At 41.6% G+C, this 15,686-nt stretch overlaps 1 protein-coding gene and 1 long non-coding RNA gene across 5 annotated transcripts in view; both read left to right on the top strand.

Annotated features, from left to right (window-relative positions):
- sema3b (sema domain, immunoglobulin domain (Ig), short basic domain, secreted, (semaphorin) 3B) overlaps nucleotides 1-15,686 on the top strand; it is a 365,064-nt gene that overhangs the window by 210,487 nt on the left and 138,891 nt on the right. Inside the window, exons 1-2 of one of the 4 annotated variants that reach the window (XM_077515173.1) lie at nucleotides 2,835-8,193; nucleotides 8,308-8,660. The exons of 1 other annotated variant lie outside the window; for it this stretch is intronic. The gene's annotated coding sequence lies outside the window, so the exon portion shown is untranslated. Of the gene's footprint in view, nucleotides 1-2,834; nucleotides 8,661-15,686 lie in introns of those variants that run through there. 2 more of the 4 variants (XM_077515172.1, XM_077515170.1) reach the window with 2 other exon arrangements.
- On the top strand, nucleotides 397-1,650 carry LOC144013201 (uncharacterized). The gene is made up of 3 exons (XR_013282175.1): nucleotides 397-634; nucleotides 724-826; nucleotides 909-1,650. It is a non-coding gene; the product is annotated as an uncharacterized LOC144013201 (long non-coding RNA).

Below are 15,686 nucleotides of genomic sequence, written 5' to 3'. Positions count from 1 at the left end.
GGATTTTGCAATGAAAAAGGATATGCTTAATAACTCCCCAGTACATGCACCAAAAAATCCCAAACTTGAGATGTATGTTTATAGTCAAGGCCTGAAGCTATCTCTATGACAACATTCAGTTATATATGCAGCGCCACCTAGCCCTTGAGGCATGAAAAAAAAATACCCCACTTACGGTATTTTTACAAAAATTGTAAACACGTTTTGCAATGAAAAATGATATGCTTAATAACTCCCCGGTACATGCTCCAAAAAATCCCAAACTTGATGTAGCACTCTATTTTTGTTGCTGTTGTGATTTTTATTGTAAAGTTCACCTTGTTATTTCATTGCCTTGTAGAGAAGAGTTGATGCTGAACGATAATGTGATTTCCCATTTGAGCGGGACCTTGAACGCCTCAGTGACGTGTTTTTCTTTCGTGTGTGCATTCATTTGAGTTATATCGATGGACAGTCAATCAGAGTAACGTGGGGAATGATTATCAGCCAATCAGATGACTGTTGGGGTGGAACCTAAAAGAACGAGAGGGAAAGGAAAGTACGAGGGAGAAAAAGGAGAATTACGAGAGTGACACGGAGAAAGGACGAGAGATACCGTTTGCGTTTACAGTTAAGTGTTACTGGTTCAACTAAGGTAATTGCCTTGCTTTTGACCATTGATTTTACTTATCGAGAGAATCTGTCGTGTGAAAGTAATGTCCGTTAATTGTGCTGCGTCATTAGCTCAAACGAAGTTCTGCTATTAGCAGTTAGCTGCTGCTTAGCTCAACGTGGAAACAAGCTGAAGTGCGTGTGCGGGAAAGAGTGTTTCCCAACAAGCTTCTGAGTGAGTATGAAACCAGGAAAGGTGAATTCATGGACGTTTGAAAGACAGTGACTTTATGAAGGCTTGTGAATCTCGTTGATAGTGTGCTTCGGGATAAAGTGCTTCGTGACGCTGCTAGAAGTGCTCAGGACTTGTCGTTGACCGGGAGGCCTACTCTTCCGCCTGTGGACCACGCAAGGATTTCCGTGGCTAAGCTAACACGCTGCTCTGCAGGAGGTTTGAATATCGTTGCTTGGATCTGAAGGAATCTGTGAGTACCAGTATCTTTTCCTCGTGGATTACAAATGAGCTCCAACAAGCGCACCAACGAATGGTACCCAACGAACTGAACTATTAAACCCCGGGTCGTTATTTCTTTTCTGCCTTTTTTTTCCCCTTTTACTCTCATATTTCGTGTGTGTTCTGTAAATAAATATTCTCTAATTTCATAAGAGACTGTTTTTTTCCCCATGTTTCATGCAGCTGAAATCCAAATGATTTCACATGTCCTATGTCAAGCTAGGGTGCTAGAAATGTTGCATGAGTGATTGCATGGGAGTTTAATCTTACTGCACATAGTCATATAGTACAGCTATCTTGGCCTTTCTGTAACCTAGGCAGAGTCATATACCCTAGATGGAAAGTATTTGAAGATCCCATGTGTAGATTTTAGTAGCCATCACCAGTTCATCTCCCATGCAAATTTGTCCAACAAGTTGTAAAGGTGAGTGTCACAGCAACTTCTACAGAACCGAATTGAGTGAGGGGCTACATGTGTGAGGGGCTACATGTAGGGGCTCGTCCGGGATCTTCATTTACTGTGTGCATCTGTGAGTTTATTCATGATAAGGCTAAGCTCCTGTTAAACATAGAGGCGTAAATAACTATTGTGTTTGGAGAGTTGATTTTTTTTTTTTTTTTTTTTTTTTTTTCTCTGTGTTGAATTTGTGAACATGGAGTCAGGACAGATAATCAAATGGTGTAAAGACAAAGGTATTGATGCAAACACAGCTATTGTGCTCAGTGAGGTTTCTCTTGAATGCACGGATGATGTTATTTACAACGTGCTGGACAAAGCTAATATTTTTGGACGTTGTAAAATAAGAGGACGTTGTGTAGAACACAACAGACAGCTAGTATTAGTTGAAACAATCAATGACATGACTACCGCTAATATACCGGAACAGCTAAGAGCCGAAGATGACTTAAGACTGTGGGTAGTGAATGTCAGTGATACCCGACATCTCAGCATACCTAGTGAAGAGGAAAACTTTCAGGCCAAGCTAATGTCATTTCTAGCAAATGAAGGGAAGACTTTGGTCGATGTGGAAGGCATACTTAGTCCAAAATGTGCCCCAACCAAGACTCCAGACCTGAACAAAGAGCTTGTGAATGCAATCTCATCACTCGTTGAAAAATGTCAAACCTCGTCTGTGGATGGAGCAGGCTATCGTAAGCTGCGCTTTTTCACAGGAATGAAACCTACCCCTCATGGAGAAGAGGAGTATGATGGCTGGGCGGAACAGACTATTCACATGCTGAATGAGTGGCAATGTTCAGATATTATAAAGAAACAGAGAGTTGCGGAGAGCCTGAAAGGGCCAGCAGCAGACATAGTTCGGGGGCTGAGGGTTGCAAATGTGCATGCCACTTCAAATGATTATCTTCAAGCTTTGGAGACCGCTTTTGGGACCACAGATAGTGCAGCTGATCTCATGGTGAAGTTTCGTAACACTTTCCAGCAAGAAGATGAGAAACTGTCAGACTATCTCCTCAGACTGGACAAGCTATTGCATGCAGTATATCGTAAAGGTGGAATTGAGGTGACTGACATGAATCGAGCACGTATTGAACAAGTTGCAAGAGGTGCGCTGTCCCATGATCTAGTTGCTCTTCGTATTAGGATGACTTACAAACTCAAGCCTCCTCCAAGTTTCACTGAGCTTCTTCGTGATGTAAGAGAGGAAGAGGGAATGATTCTTGAAAGATGAAAAATGTGAGTTCATCTCCTCCAAGCAGGAAGGTAGGGTGTGCCACAGCATCTATTACACTTGCACAACCAGTGCCACCATCAGCACCAGCTGCAGCAGATGATTCAAGCATAGAGAGTCTGAGAAAAGAATTTCAAGGACTCAGGAAAGAGGTCGAACGCTTGGTTTCTGCCTCTGTTACTGCATCAGAAAATGCACCGCAGCCTCCAGTGCAGAATTATAGCAAGCCAGTGAATGGAAAGGAACGGTCTTATAAAACCCAGCATCGTGTTGATGTCTTCTGCTACAGGTGTGGAGAAGATGGTCATTTCCAGCGAGAATGTCAAAACCCAGAAAATCTTCGGAAAGTGAATAAGCGCCTTCTGCAAAGTAAAAAGCCATCGGGAAACTTCACAGGGGCTCAGTACTGGAACGGCCTGATGCTCCGGACAAGATACGTTCCACAAAGTGTCGCATGCTAAAACAAGAGAAGAGCGCTGTGCCAGAAGTTCTAGTTGGACCTAGTTCTGTTGTCTCTGTACAAATTGAAGGCATTTATGCAAAAGCTTTGCTTGACAGCGGGTCACAGGTTACCCTCCTATATCGCTCCTTTTATGACAAGTATTTAAAGCACTTTCCCTTGATTCCAGTTGAGTGCCTGGAGATTTGGGGCCTCAGTACAAAAGAGTACCCATATGATGGATACTTGTGCTTGAAACTTGAGTTTGCTGGAGATGTAGTTGGCGTAGCTGAGACCATTGAAACACTTGTGCTTGTGTGTCCTGATCCGGCATCGAAAAGTGATTTTTCCATTTTGGTTGGTACAAACACCTCCATAGTTAGGAAATTATTCAATTCTTGCAGAGAACATGAGGGAGACCACTTCTTGAATACTCTCACTGTTCATCCAGTCATAAGAGACGCTTATGAAAAATTACAAGACACCCCTGATGACCCAGATGAGACAAAGAGAGGAACAGTCTGGTTTGCACGAAACAAACCTTTCACCCTGTCACCTGGAGGAGTTGCTACAGTTCTTGGAATTCCAAAATTTCCTCGCAGTCTTCTGTGCCAAGATGTGCTGATTGACCGACCAGAAGAGGGATGTTTCCCTGAAGAACTTCTTGTCATGCCTGTTGTTGAGAAGTCGACTGCTGTCCACTGTCGGCGCATCACTGTCACTGTGAGAAATGTCTCTAGGCATGATGTTATGATAAAACGTGGCATGCCAATTGCTCACCTGTTTCCCATTGATGTGATAAATACTGTCCCTGAAAAGGAGGAGGCAAAGTTGTCTACACCTCACCTGTCACCCGCTTCCTTTAACTTTGGTAATTCTCCAATCCCTACGGAATGGAAGGAGAGATTGTGTCAAAAGTTGATGGAGAGAAAATAAGTTTTCTCTTGCACTGAGTTTGATGTTGGATGCGCAAAGAGCACACAGCACAGCATCCGTGTAAACGATGAGAGGCCATTCAGAGAACGTTCAAGAAGATTACCTCCTGGTGATCTGGAAGATGTGAGGAAACATCTCAGTGATCTTAAAGAGGCTGGAATAATTTCAGAGTCAAGAAGTCCCTATGCGTCTCCTATTGTTGTCGTTCGGAAGAAAAACGGAACTATACGCATGTGTGTGGACTATAGGACTCTAAACAAGTGAACGATCCCTGACCAATACACAGTCCCTCGAGTTGAAGATGCTCTGTCCTGCCTTAGTGGTAGCAAGTGCTTCAGTGTTCTTGATCTCAGAAGTGGCTATTATCAGATCCCATTGAGTGCTGCTGACAAAGAGAAAACAGCGTTCATCTGCCCAGCAGGCTTCTATCAATTTCAGCGGATGCCACAAGGGATTTGTGGAGCACCGGCCACTTTTCAACGAATCATGGAGAAGACTATTGGTGACATGAATCTCCTAGAAGTTTTGGTCTACCTCGACGATGTGATTGTTTTTGGAAAAACATTAGAGGAACATGAGCAAAGACTTCTTAAAGTGCTGGACAGGTTACAGGAGGAAGGATTAAAATTATCCCTGGATAAATGTCAGTTCTGTTGCTCTTCTGTGACTTATCTTGGACATATTGTGTCTAGCAATGGCATTGCTACCGACCCTTCAAAGATTGAAGCTGTGAAATCCTGGCCGCGACCAGACAATATCACTGCCCTTCGGTCTTTTCTTGGCTTCTGTGGATACTACAGGAGGTTTGTGAAGAATTTTTCCAGAGTCTGTCATCCACTCAATCAGTTGTTGCAAGGCTGTATTGTGGCAGGAAAGTCAGAAAAGAAGGCACCAGACAAGAAAAAAAAAAAAAATCTCAAAATCTGACTCTGAGACTAAACGGTGGTATCAACCCTCTGAACCGTTTGGATCCAGGTGGGATGAGAATTGCGAGAGAGCCTTTGAGATGCTGAAAGAGAATCTTACAAACGCGCCTGTCCTGGCTATCGCCGACCCAAAATTGCCTTATGTTTTACATGTTGATGCAAGCAGGGAAGGTTTGGGAGGAGTTCTCTACCAGAACCAGGGGGAAGGGTTACGACCTGTTGCTTTTGTCAGTAGAAGTCTCTCCCCATCAGAAAAAAACTATCCCACGCATACACTTGAATTTTTGGCGTTAAAGTAGGTTGTTACGAGCAAACTCCATGATTATCTCTATGGGGTCAAATTTGAGGTCCATACAGATAACAACCCACTGACGTGTGTCTTGACCACAGCGAAATTAGATGCGACTGGGCATCGATGGCTGGCGGAATTGTCAACATATGACTTTAGCTTAAAATATCGCCCTGGAAAACTGAACATCGATGCAGATGCGTTGTCACGGCGTCCCCACACAGATGAACAGAAAACTATGCCTGCTGCCACCGTCCAAGCTGTCTGTCATGTGTCAGAAGTCAGATCACCCCGTAACAGACGTTACAGAGCGATTGACCTTTTGGGCTCTTCCAAATATGCTGTGCCTCGAGCTTATTGTAACCTGTCTTTTCTGAACTCTCAGGAGCTGCCCAGAATGACATCAGCAGATATTTCAAAGTCTCAGCAAAAAGACCCATGTATTGGAGAAGTATGGAAATCTGTCAGTAAGAAGAGTCCTGATTTTGCGAACAAAGGAAAACACCCAGAGGTGTCATTGTTGCTGAAAGAATGGGAGAAGTTAAAATTTGAAGACTCTGTGCTGTACCATTTGAGTAAGCCTCCGAACAGACCAGTTTGCAAACAACTGTTGCTCCCGCAAGAGTTCAGAAAGACTGTGCTGGAGTCATTACATGATAGATCAGGTCATTTAGGTTGCGAAAAGACATATAGTTTGGTGCGAGAGCGATTTTATTGGCCCCGAATGAAATCACATATTGAAAAGTATTGCAAGAATTGTTCCAGGTGTATCCAGAGAAAGACATTGCCCAAGAGAGCTGCTGAGTTGTCACACCTTAGTAGTGAGGGACCGATGGATTTGGTGTGTATGGATTTTCTGTCGCTTGAACCCGACTCTAGAAACATATGTAATGTGCTGGTGGTGACTGATCATTACACACGATATGCCCAAGCTTTTGCTACAAAAGATCAAAAGGCCTCAACTGTGGCTAAAGTTCTGTGGGAACAGTATTTTGTCCATTATGGCCTCCCAAGAAGAGTGCACTCAGATCAGGGCAGAGATTTCGAAAGTCGTCTTATTCATGAACTCTTAAGCATGCTTGGCATAAAGAAATCACGAACTACGCCCTACCACCCTCAGGGAGACCCTCAGCCCGAGCGATTCAACAGGACGCTTCTTGACATGCTTGGAACCTTGGAGACACAGGAGAAAACTAAATGGAGTAGACACATCAGTCATCTGGTGCACGCATACAATTGCACACTAAATGAATCGACAGGATATTCTCCATATTTTCTCATGTTTGGACGGGAAGCCAGACTGCCAGTTGATGTGACGTTTGGAGTTTCAAGTGATGGATCTTCCACCAAATCCTACTTAAGATATGTCAAAACTATGAAACGTGAGCTTCAAGTTGCTTATCGGTTGGCTGAGATGATGGCGGAGAAGAAAAATTTAGGGAACAAGCGACGCTATGATCAGAGTGTCCGGTTCTGTCCGTTAGCCTCTGGAGACAGGGTCTTAATAAGGAATTTGGGACTGCAAGGGAAACACAAACTTGCTGATCGGTGGAAAGACACACCTTACTTAGTAGAGAGTAAACTGCCTGGTCTTCCTGTGTTCAAGTTGAAACCAGAAGATGGAAATGGCCCTGAAAGTGCTGCATCGTAACCACCTCTTACCCATTGGGCAGGATGTGCAACTACAACCAGCAAAGACTGAGACAACTTCGCCTGTGAGGAGAGCCAGTAAGCGTCTAAGAGCCAAGAAGACAGAGAATTACTTGCTTTCTTCTAGACAAGAGGAGTTGGAGTCTGCATTTGACTCAGAAGAGGATGAAATGGGAACATGGTATGACTGTTATCAGGCAAAGGATTCACAGGAAGTGAACCCTCAGACCACTGAAGTTTCAGAGCCTTGCAGTTTGAATTTGGATAGCACTGTATCCACAAGTTCCTCAGAGCAGGAAGCGTCTGTTGCCGAGCGACCTGCCACAGATGAGGATGCTGGATTTTCACTTCAGACTCAAGGCGCTGAAGAGATGACTGAAAGTGAAAGAGACACTGAGACACAGGACGTAGGTGACTCGAGTGAAGGTCATGACCGTGTTATAGAGTTCTCGAATGAGTCTACACGGCCTCAGAGACAAAGAAAAGCGGCAACCAGACTGACTTATGACATTTTAGGAAGCCCGACTTCTGTGTCAGTTAGTACACACAGTGTTACCCTCAAGGATGGTGGTGAAAAGAATGTTTGTTTGTCACTGTTTCCTCCTAAGAGATATACGAGTGCTCTTTACAAGTGGATAGCATAAAAGCAAATTTTACATCCTGTTTATGAACAATGTGATGTAGAAATTGTTCTGTTTTCTGTGTCATGGGGACATGACCATTTTGAGTGGGGGAAGAATGTAGCACTCTATTTTTGTTGCTGTTGTGATTTCTATTGTAAAGTTCACCTTGTTATTTCATTGCCTTGTAGAGAAGAGTTTTTTTTTTTTTTTTTTTTTTTAAAGTTTTTTATTGTAAAGTTCACCTTGTTATTTCATTGCCTTGTAGAGAAGAGTTGATGCTGAACGATACTGTGATTTCCCATTTGAGCGGGACCTTGAACGCCTCAGTGACGTGTTTTTCTTTCGTGTGTGCATTCATTTGAGTTATATCGATGGACAGTCAATCAGAGTAACGTGGGGAATGATTATCAGCCAATCAGATGACTGTTGGGGTGGAACCTAAAAGAACGAGAGGGAAAGGAAAGTACGAGGGAGAAAAAGGAGAATTACGAGAGTGACACGGAGAAAGGACGAGAGATACCGTTTGCGTTTACAGTTAAGTGTTACTGGTTCAACTAAGGTAATTGCCTTGCTTTTGACCATTGATTTTACTTATCGAGAGAATCTGTCGTGTGAAAGTAATGTCCGTTAATTGTGCTGCGTCATTAGCTCAAACGAAGTTCTGCTATTAGCAGTTAGCTGCTGCTTAGCTCAACGTGGAAACAAGCAGAAGTGCGTGTGCGGGAAAGAGTGTTTCCCAACAAGCTTCTGAGTGAGTATGAAACCAGGAAAGGTGAATTCATGGACGTTGGAAAGACAGTGACTTTATGAAGGCTTGTGAATCTTGTTGATAGTGTGCTTCGGGATAAAGTGCTTCGTGACGCTGCTAGAAGTGCTCAGGACTTGTCGTTGACCGGGAGGCCTACTCTTCCGCCTGTGGACCACGCAAGGATTTCCGTGGCTAAGCTAACACGCTGCTCTGCAGGAGGTTTGAATATCGTTGCTTGGATCTGAAGGAATCTGTGAGTACAAGTATCTTTTCCTCGTGGATTACAAATGAGCTCCAACAAGCGCGCCAACGAATGGTACCCAACGAACTGAACTATTAATCCCCGGGTCGTTATTTATTTTCTGCCTTTTTTTTCCCCTTTTACTCTCATATTTCGTGTGTGTTCTGTAAATAAATGTTCTCTAATTTCATAAGAGACTGTTTTTTTTTTTTCCATGTTTCATGCAGCTGAGATCCAAATGATTTCACATGTCCTATGTCAAGCTAGGGTGCTAGAAATGTTGCATGAAAGTGATTGCATGGGAGTTTAATCTTACTGCACATAGTCATATAGTACAGCTATCTTGGCCTTTCTGTAACCTAGGCAGAGTCATATACCCTAGTTGGAAAGTATTTGAAGATCCCATGTGTAGATTTTAGTAGCCATCACCAGTTCATCTCCCGTGCAAATTTGTCCAACAAGTTGTAAAGGTGAGTGTCACAGCAACTTCTACATATTCGTTTACTTTCCACCACTCAAAATGTTCACTGGCATCAGACCGATCCAAACATACGTACTTTTTTATTTTGTTTTATTTATTTTTGATAGCCTCTATGGACAATAACAGCAACATTGTGCAATGAGTACGAGCGATGATACTTTTACAAAAAATACAAATCAGGGCAACTCATTCCATAAAAATAAAAAAGTACACTGATTTTTGCAGATCTTAACATTCACCAAAACCCATTGAGCTTGACACACTCATCACACCTGGCAAAAGAAAAATCCACATGTAAAGGTTTATTTTGCCATTTTCAAAGAAACTCTGCTCCCAATGTGCCAGTACCCCAATGTGCAAGTACCCCAACGTGGCCCGGGCTGCGAGGGCCCTTTATAGCTGCTTGCAGCTCTAGTTTTTTTTATATTTCAAATATAAATAACGGCAATTTATTCACAATAGCATTGCAATTGCTAGTACGTGCAGCGATGTAGGTTCTGGTACCATTGCTTGGCGCCAGGCAGCGAATCCGAGAGACCATTTGTTTGTATAAGTGCACTACTAATAACAAAAAGAGAAAAGAAATCGCTGCGAGACCGTAAATAAAATGTGGATACTAAATACAATATTATGTATTGTCATAGTCATCTACATGTCCGTGATAGCTGAATGGTTAAAGCAATGGATTGGCCCGCGGGAGATCATGGTTCGATCCCTCGTTGGGAAACGTTTTAGCACAACTTTGATTTCATATAGTAGTCATTGTATAATTCTTTATAGTTGCGCTTTGTAATAATTTGACACAAAATATCTTCACAATAGTGTTTTTGTTTGACCATTTATGAGTTTTTAAAGTTTTAAATGAGCAATTTACATTCAAACCCAAAAACGTTGAATAATTTGCATTTCACTCCCAAACACGTGTACATGTTCGTTTTTTTTTGTTTTTTTTATTTTATTTTTTTTACACAAGAGCAGAGAGAAAGCTTTGACAAGCACCTTGAAGGAAAGTGGTGGCTTCAACCATTGGTAGTTATTAGGTTCCATGTTTCAAAATCGGCCAGCAGGTGGCAGCAGAGTATTAGCAATCAGCCAAGGCCATGTTGCAGACAATTCTTTTTGACAGTGTCCATTCAGTGTTCAGCATCAGATGTCACTTTTAAATATGACTACACCATAAGCCATGAGTTTTAGCCGGACAAGTTAGGTCATCGATATTATTGATACCTCGACAGTATCGATACCGGATCAATACTGGCACTAAAATATCAATCTAATTAGTTTAGTTTCAGTTTGGCTCAACTTTGTAGTAGATTGCATGAACACATACAATATTGTACTCAAAAAATATTCTTTTGTTTGTTTGGTTTATATTTGTTGTTGTTCACTACAATTCTATAAAATGTCACAATCATTTAACTACAAGTTACTACTTAATAATTACTAGTAATACGACTACTGTTTTTACGGCTACTACTACCACTACTACTATTATTACTAGTAATTAATAGGTAATTACTTTGTAATTTTCACAGTTTCTTTGTTTCCTTCATTAGCATTCAGCTATTAGCATTCGGCTTAGCATTCAGCTATTAGCATTCATTTCAGCATTCCCACGCAATTTCTCCAGAAATTGCTTAGTCTAGTTTCAGTTATTATTCCCCCCACTTTTTTGGGAGCTATCTACTTCCACATTTTTCACCCGATTCACTCCATTCCAATTTCAAACTATTCCAAAAATTCACGCAACGACTGCTTCCATTTTTCTCAGTTCAAAAATTCACGGCTTACCCACAATTCCCGATTTCGTACCCGATTTTTTCCCCATTATTCTTAATGGGAAATTCTTCATTTCAAATTTAATTCCACATTTTTCACCCTATTCACATCATTCCAGCTTCAATATATTCCAGCAATTCATGCCATGAGCAATTCCAGCTTTTCAGCTTAAAAATTCACACCTTACCCACAATCCCCGATTCCGTACCCGAATATTTCCCGCATTCTACATTTTCCATTTACTTCCACATTATTCATCCGATTCACATCATTCCAGCTTCAACATTTCCAGCAATTCATGCCATGAGGTATTCCAACTTTTCAGGTTCAAAATTCACACCTTACCCACAATTCCGGATTTTGTACCCGATTATTTCCCACATTCTACATTTTCCATTTACTTCCACATTATTCATCCGATTCACATCATTCCAGCTTCAATATATTCCAGCAATTCATGCCGTGAGTTATGCCAGCTTTTCAGGTTACAAATTTACACCTTACCTACAATTCCCGATTTCGTACCCGATTATTTCCCACATTCTACATTTTCCATTTACTTCCACATTATTCAACCGATTCACATCATTCCAGCTTCAATATATTCCACCAACTCACGCCATGAGCTCTTACAGCTTTTCAGTTCCAAAGTTCACGCGTTACCCATAATTCTCGATTTCATACACGATTATTTCCCATATTCTACATTTTCGATTAATTCCACATTATTCATCCGATTGACTTTATTCCAATTTGAATATATTCCATTTCACGCCATGAGCTCTTCCAGCTTTTCGGTTCCAAAATTCACACGTTACCCACAATTCTCGATTTCGCACCCGATTATTTCCCACATTCTCACATTCTACATTTTCTATTTACTTCCACATTATTCATCCGATTCACATCATTCCAGCTTCAATATATTCCAGCATTTCACGCCATGAGCTATTTCAGGTTCAAAATTCACACCTTACCCACAATTCCCGATTTCGTACCCAATTATTTCTCACATTATACATTTTCCATTTACTTCCACATCATTCATCCGATTCACATCATTCCAGCATTCAATATATTCCAGCAATTCATGCCATGAGCTATTCCAGCATTTAAGTTCCAAAATTCACGCGTTAACCACATTTCTCGATTTCGCACCCGATTATTTCCCACATTCTACATTTTCCATTTACTTCCACATTATTCATACGATTGACGTCATTCCAACTTCAATATATTCCAGCAATTCACGCCATGAGGTCTTCCAGCTTTTCAGTTCCAAAATTCACGCGTTACCCACAATTCTCGATTTCAGACCCGATTATTTCCCACATTCTACATTTTCCATTTACTTCCACATTATTCACCTGATTGATTGTATTCCAATTTCAATAAATTTCATTTCACGCCATGAGCTGTTCCAGCTTTTCGGTTTCAAAATTCACGCGTTACCCACAATTCTCGATTTTGCACGCGATTATTTCCCACATTCTCACATTATACATTTTCTATTTAGTTCCACATTATTCATCCGATTGACTTCATCCCAACTTCAATATATTCCAGTAATTCATGCCATGAGCTCTTCCAGCTTTTCATTTCCAAAATTCACACCATACCCACAATTCTCGATTTGGTACCCGAATATTTCCCACATTCTACATTTTCCATTTACTTCCACATTATTCATCCGATTGACGTCGTTCCAACGTCCATATATTCCAGCAATTCAACCCATGAGCTTTTCCAGCTTTTCAGTTCCAAAATTCACGCCTTACCCACAATTCCCGATTTCGTACCCGAATATTTCCCACATTCTACATTTTCCATTTACTTCCACATTATTCATCCGATTGACTTCATTCCAACTTAAATATCCATCCATCCATCCATTTTCTTGACCGCTTATTCCTCACAAGGGTCGCGGGGGCTGCTGGCGCCTATCTCAGCTGGCTCTGGGCAGTAGGCGGGGGACACCCTGGACTGGTTGCCAACCAATCGCAGGGCACACAGAGACGAACAACCATCCACACTCACACGCACACCTAGGGACAATTCGGAGCGCCCAATTAACCTGCCATGCATGTCTTTGGAATGTGGGAGGAGACCGGAGTACCCGGAGAAGACCCACGCGGGCACGGGGAGAACATGCAAACTCCACCCAGGAAGGTCCGAGCCTGGACTCAAACCGGAGACCTCAGAACTGGGAAGCGGACGTGCTAACCACTCGACTACCGTGCCGCCCCCAACTTAAATATATTCCACCAATTCAAGCCATGAGCTCTTCGAGCTTTTCAGTTCCAAAATTCACGCCTTACCCACAATCCCCGATTCCGTACCCGAATATTTCCCGCATTCTACATTTTCCATTTACTTCCACATTATTCATCCGATTGACTTCATTCCAGCTTCAATATATACCACCATTTCACGTCATGAGCTCTTCCATCTTACCACCTAACTTACCACGCATGGCGGCCATTTTCCAACTTACCATGAATGGCGGCCATTTTGGATAAATGATTAGATATGAACAGGATTCTCGCCAACCTGGACCCCCAGGCCGGCGGCCATCTTGGCCAATTGATTAGGTACGCCTAGGATTTCTGCCCCGTCGGCCACCGGGGGCGGCGGCCATCTTGGCCAATTGATTAGGTACGCCTCGGATTCTCGCCCCGTCAGCCACCGGGGGCGGCGGCCATCTTGGCCAATTGATTAGGGACGCCTAGGATTTCCGCCACATCGGCCACTGGGGGCGGCGGCCATCTTGGCCAATTGATTCGAGACGCCTAGGATTCCCGCCCCGTCGGCCACCGGGGGCGGCGGCCATCTTGGCCAATGGATTAGGTATGCCTAGGATTTTCAGCCCATCGCCGACCCGGGGGCGGCGGCCATCTTGGCCAATTGATTATGTATGTCATGTATTCTCACCAGGAACTGCCCGACCTGAACAGGAAGTGACCTGATTTCAACAGGAAGTGACCTAAAATGTACAGGAAGTGACCTCATATCAACAGTAAGTGACTTAAAATCAACAGGATTTGACCCTATTTCAACAGGAAGTGACCCAATTTCAACAGGAAGTGACTTAATATCAACAGGAAGTGACCCGATTTCAACAGGAAGTGACCTGTTTCAACAGGAAGTGAGCATGCTAGTGCTAAGTTAGCATGCTAATGCTAGCTTAACATACTAAAATTAATGCTGTTAATAAGCTAATGCTAGCTTAGCATGCTAATGTTAGCTGAGCATGCTAATGTTAGCTGAGCATGCTAATGCTAAGTTAGCATGCAAATTCTAAGTTAGCATGCTAATTCTAAGTTAGCATGTTAATGTTAATGTTAGCTTAGCATGCTAATGTCATCTTAGCATGCTAATGTTAGCTTAGCTAATGTTAGCTTAGCATGCTAATGCTAATTTTAGCTTAGTATGCTAATGCTAAATGTTAGCTTAGCATGCTAATGCTAAGTTAGCATACTCATGCTAATGTTAGCTTAGCATGCTAATGTTAGCATGCTAATGCTAATGTTAGCTTTGCATGCTAATGCTAATGATAGCTTAGCATACAAATGCTAATTCTACATTAGCATGCTAATGCTAATGTTAGCATGCTAATGCTAGCTTAGCATGCTAATGCTAATTTTAGCATGCTAACACTAATGCTAAGTTAACATGCTAATGTTAATGTAAGCATACTCATGCTAATGCTAAGTTAGCATGTTAATGTTAGCATGCTAATGATATTGCTAAGTTACCATGCTAATGCTAATGTTAGCTTTGCATGCTAATGTTAAGTTAGAATGCTAATGGGACCTGATTTCAAAAGTGACTCCATTGCTGACTCGATTCCTCAATCTTTACTCAATTTCGTATTCAATTTTTCACTCCTTACACCATTGCTACTCGATTCTACGGTCCTTGCTTCATTGCTTTCTCAATTTTTCTCACTTTACTCCATTGCTTACCCGATTAGTTGCAACTTCCTCCATTGCTTACTTGATTTCTTCCTTTTTTTCTTATTTCTTTGTTTCTTTCTGATATATTTTTTACTTTCTTTCAACTGCTTCGAGATTTCTGGATGAAACCAAACCATTCCAACTGAAGCATGTTCAGCTCATTCTCGGTCATTTTATATCATTCCTTGTCATTCAACATCATTCAATATCATTCAACATCATTCAATATCATTCAACATTATTCAATATCATTCAACATCATTCAATATTATTCAACATCATTCAATATCATTCAATATTCTATATCATTCAAATATTATTCAACATCATTCAATATCATTCTATATCATTCAATATCATTCAACATCATTCAATATTATTCAATATTATTCAAAATCATTCACCAGGTTTTCATTCAGCTCTCCAGCCTTCACACGCCATTTCTCCAGAAATGGCATTTTCTAGTGTGTATATATATATATATATATATATATATATATATATATATATATATATATATATATATATATATATATATATATATATACACATGTGACCCGCTCCATCAAATGGATGCATGTCGGCAGACTCAATCTGGCGATATTAGACAGTTGGACATTTTTTGTCCATTTTGAGATTTCTCCACAAATAGCTTCCTTGAGGTCGAGTTTCATTTCCAAGCAGCACAAAACTCAAAATTGTAATAGAAGTGTATGAAAACAAGCAATTATTAGACAGTATGCCTTGTAACTAGGGGGGCGTGTTTTTAGCCTGCTAGCAAGCTAGCACTGCCTCTTGCGCACCTTTTTAAAAACAACCCGA

Source organism: Festucalex cinctus, chromosome 2 (genome assembly GCF_051991245.1).
Source record: "Festucalex cinctus isolate MCC-2025b chromosome 2, RoL_Fcin_1.0, whole genome shotgun sequence".
Classification (NCBI taxonomy): domain Eukaryota; kingdom Metazoa; phylum Chordata; class Actinopteri; order Syngnathiformes; family Syngnathidae; genus Festucalex; species Festucalex cinctus.
This window is presented reverse-complemented; position numbering and strand designations above follow the sequence as displayed.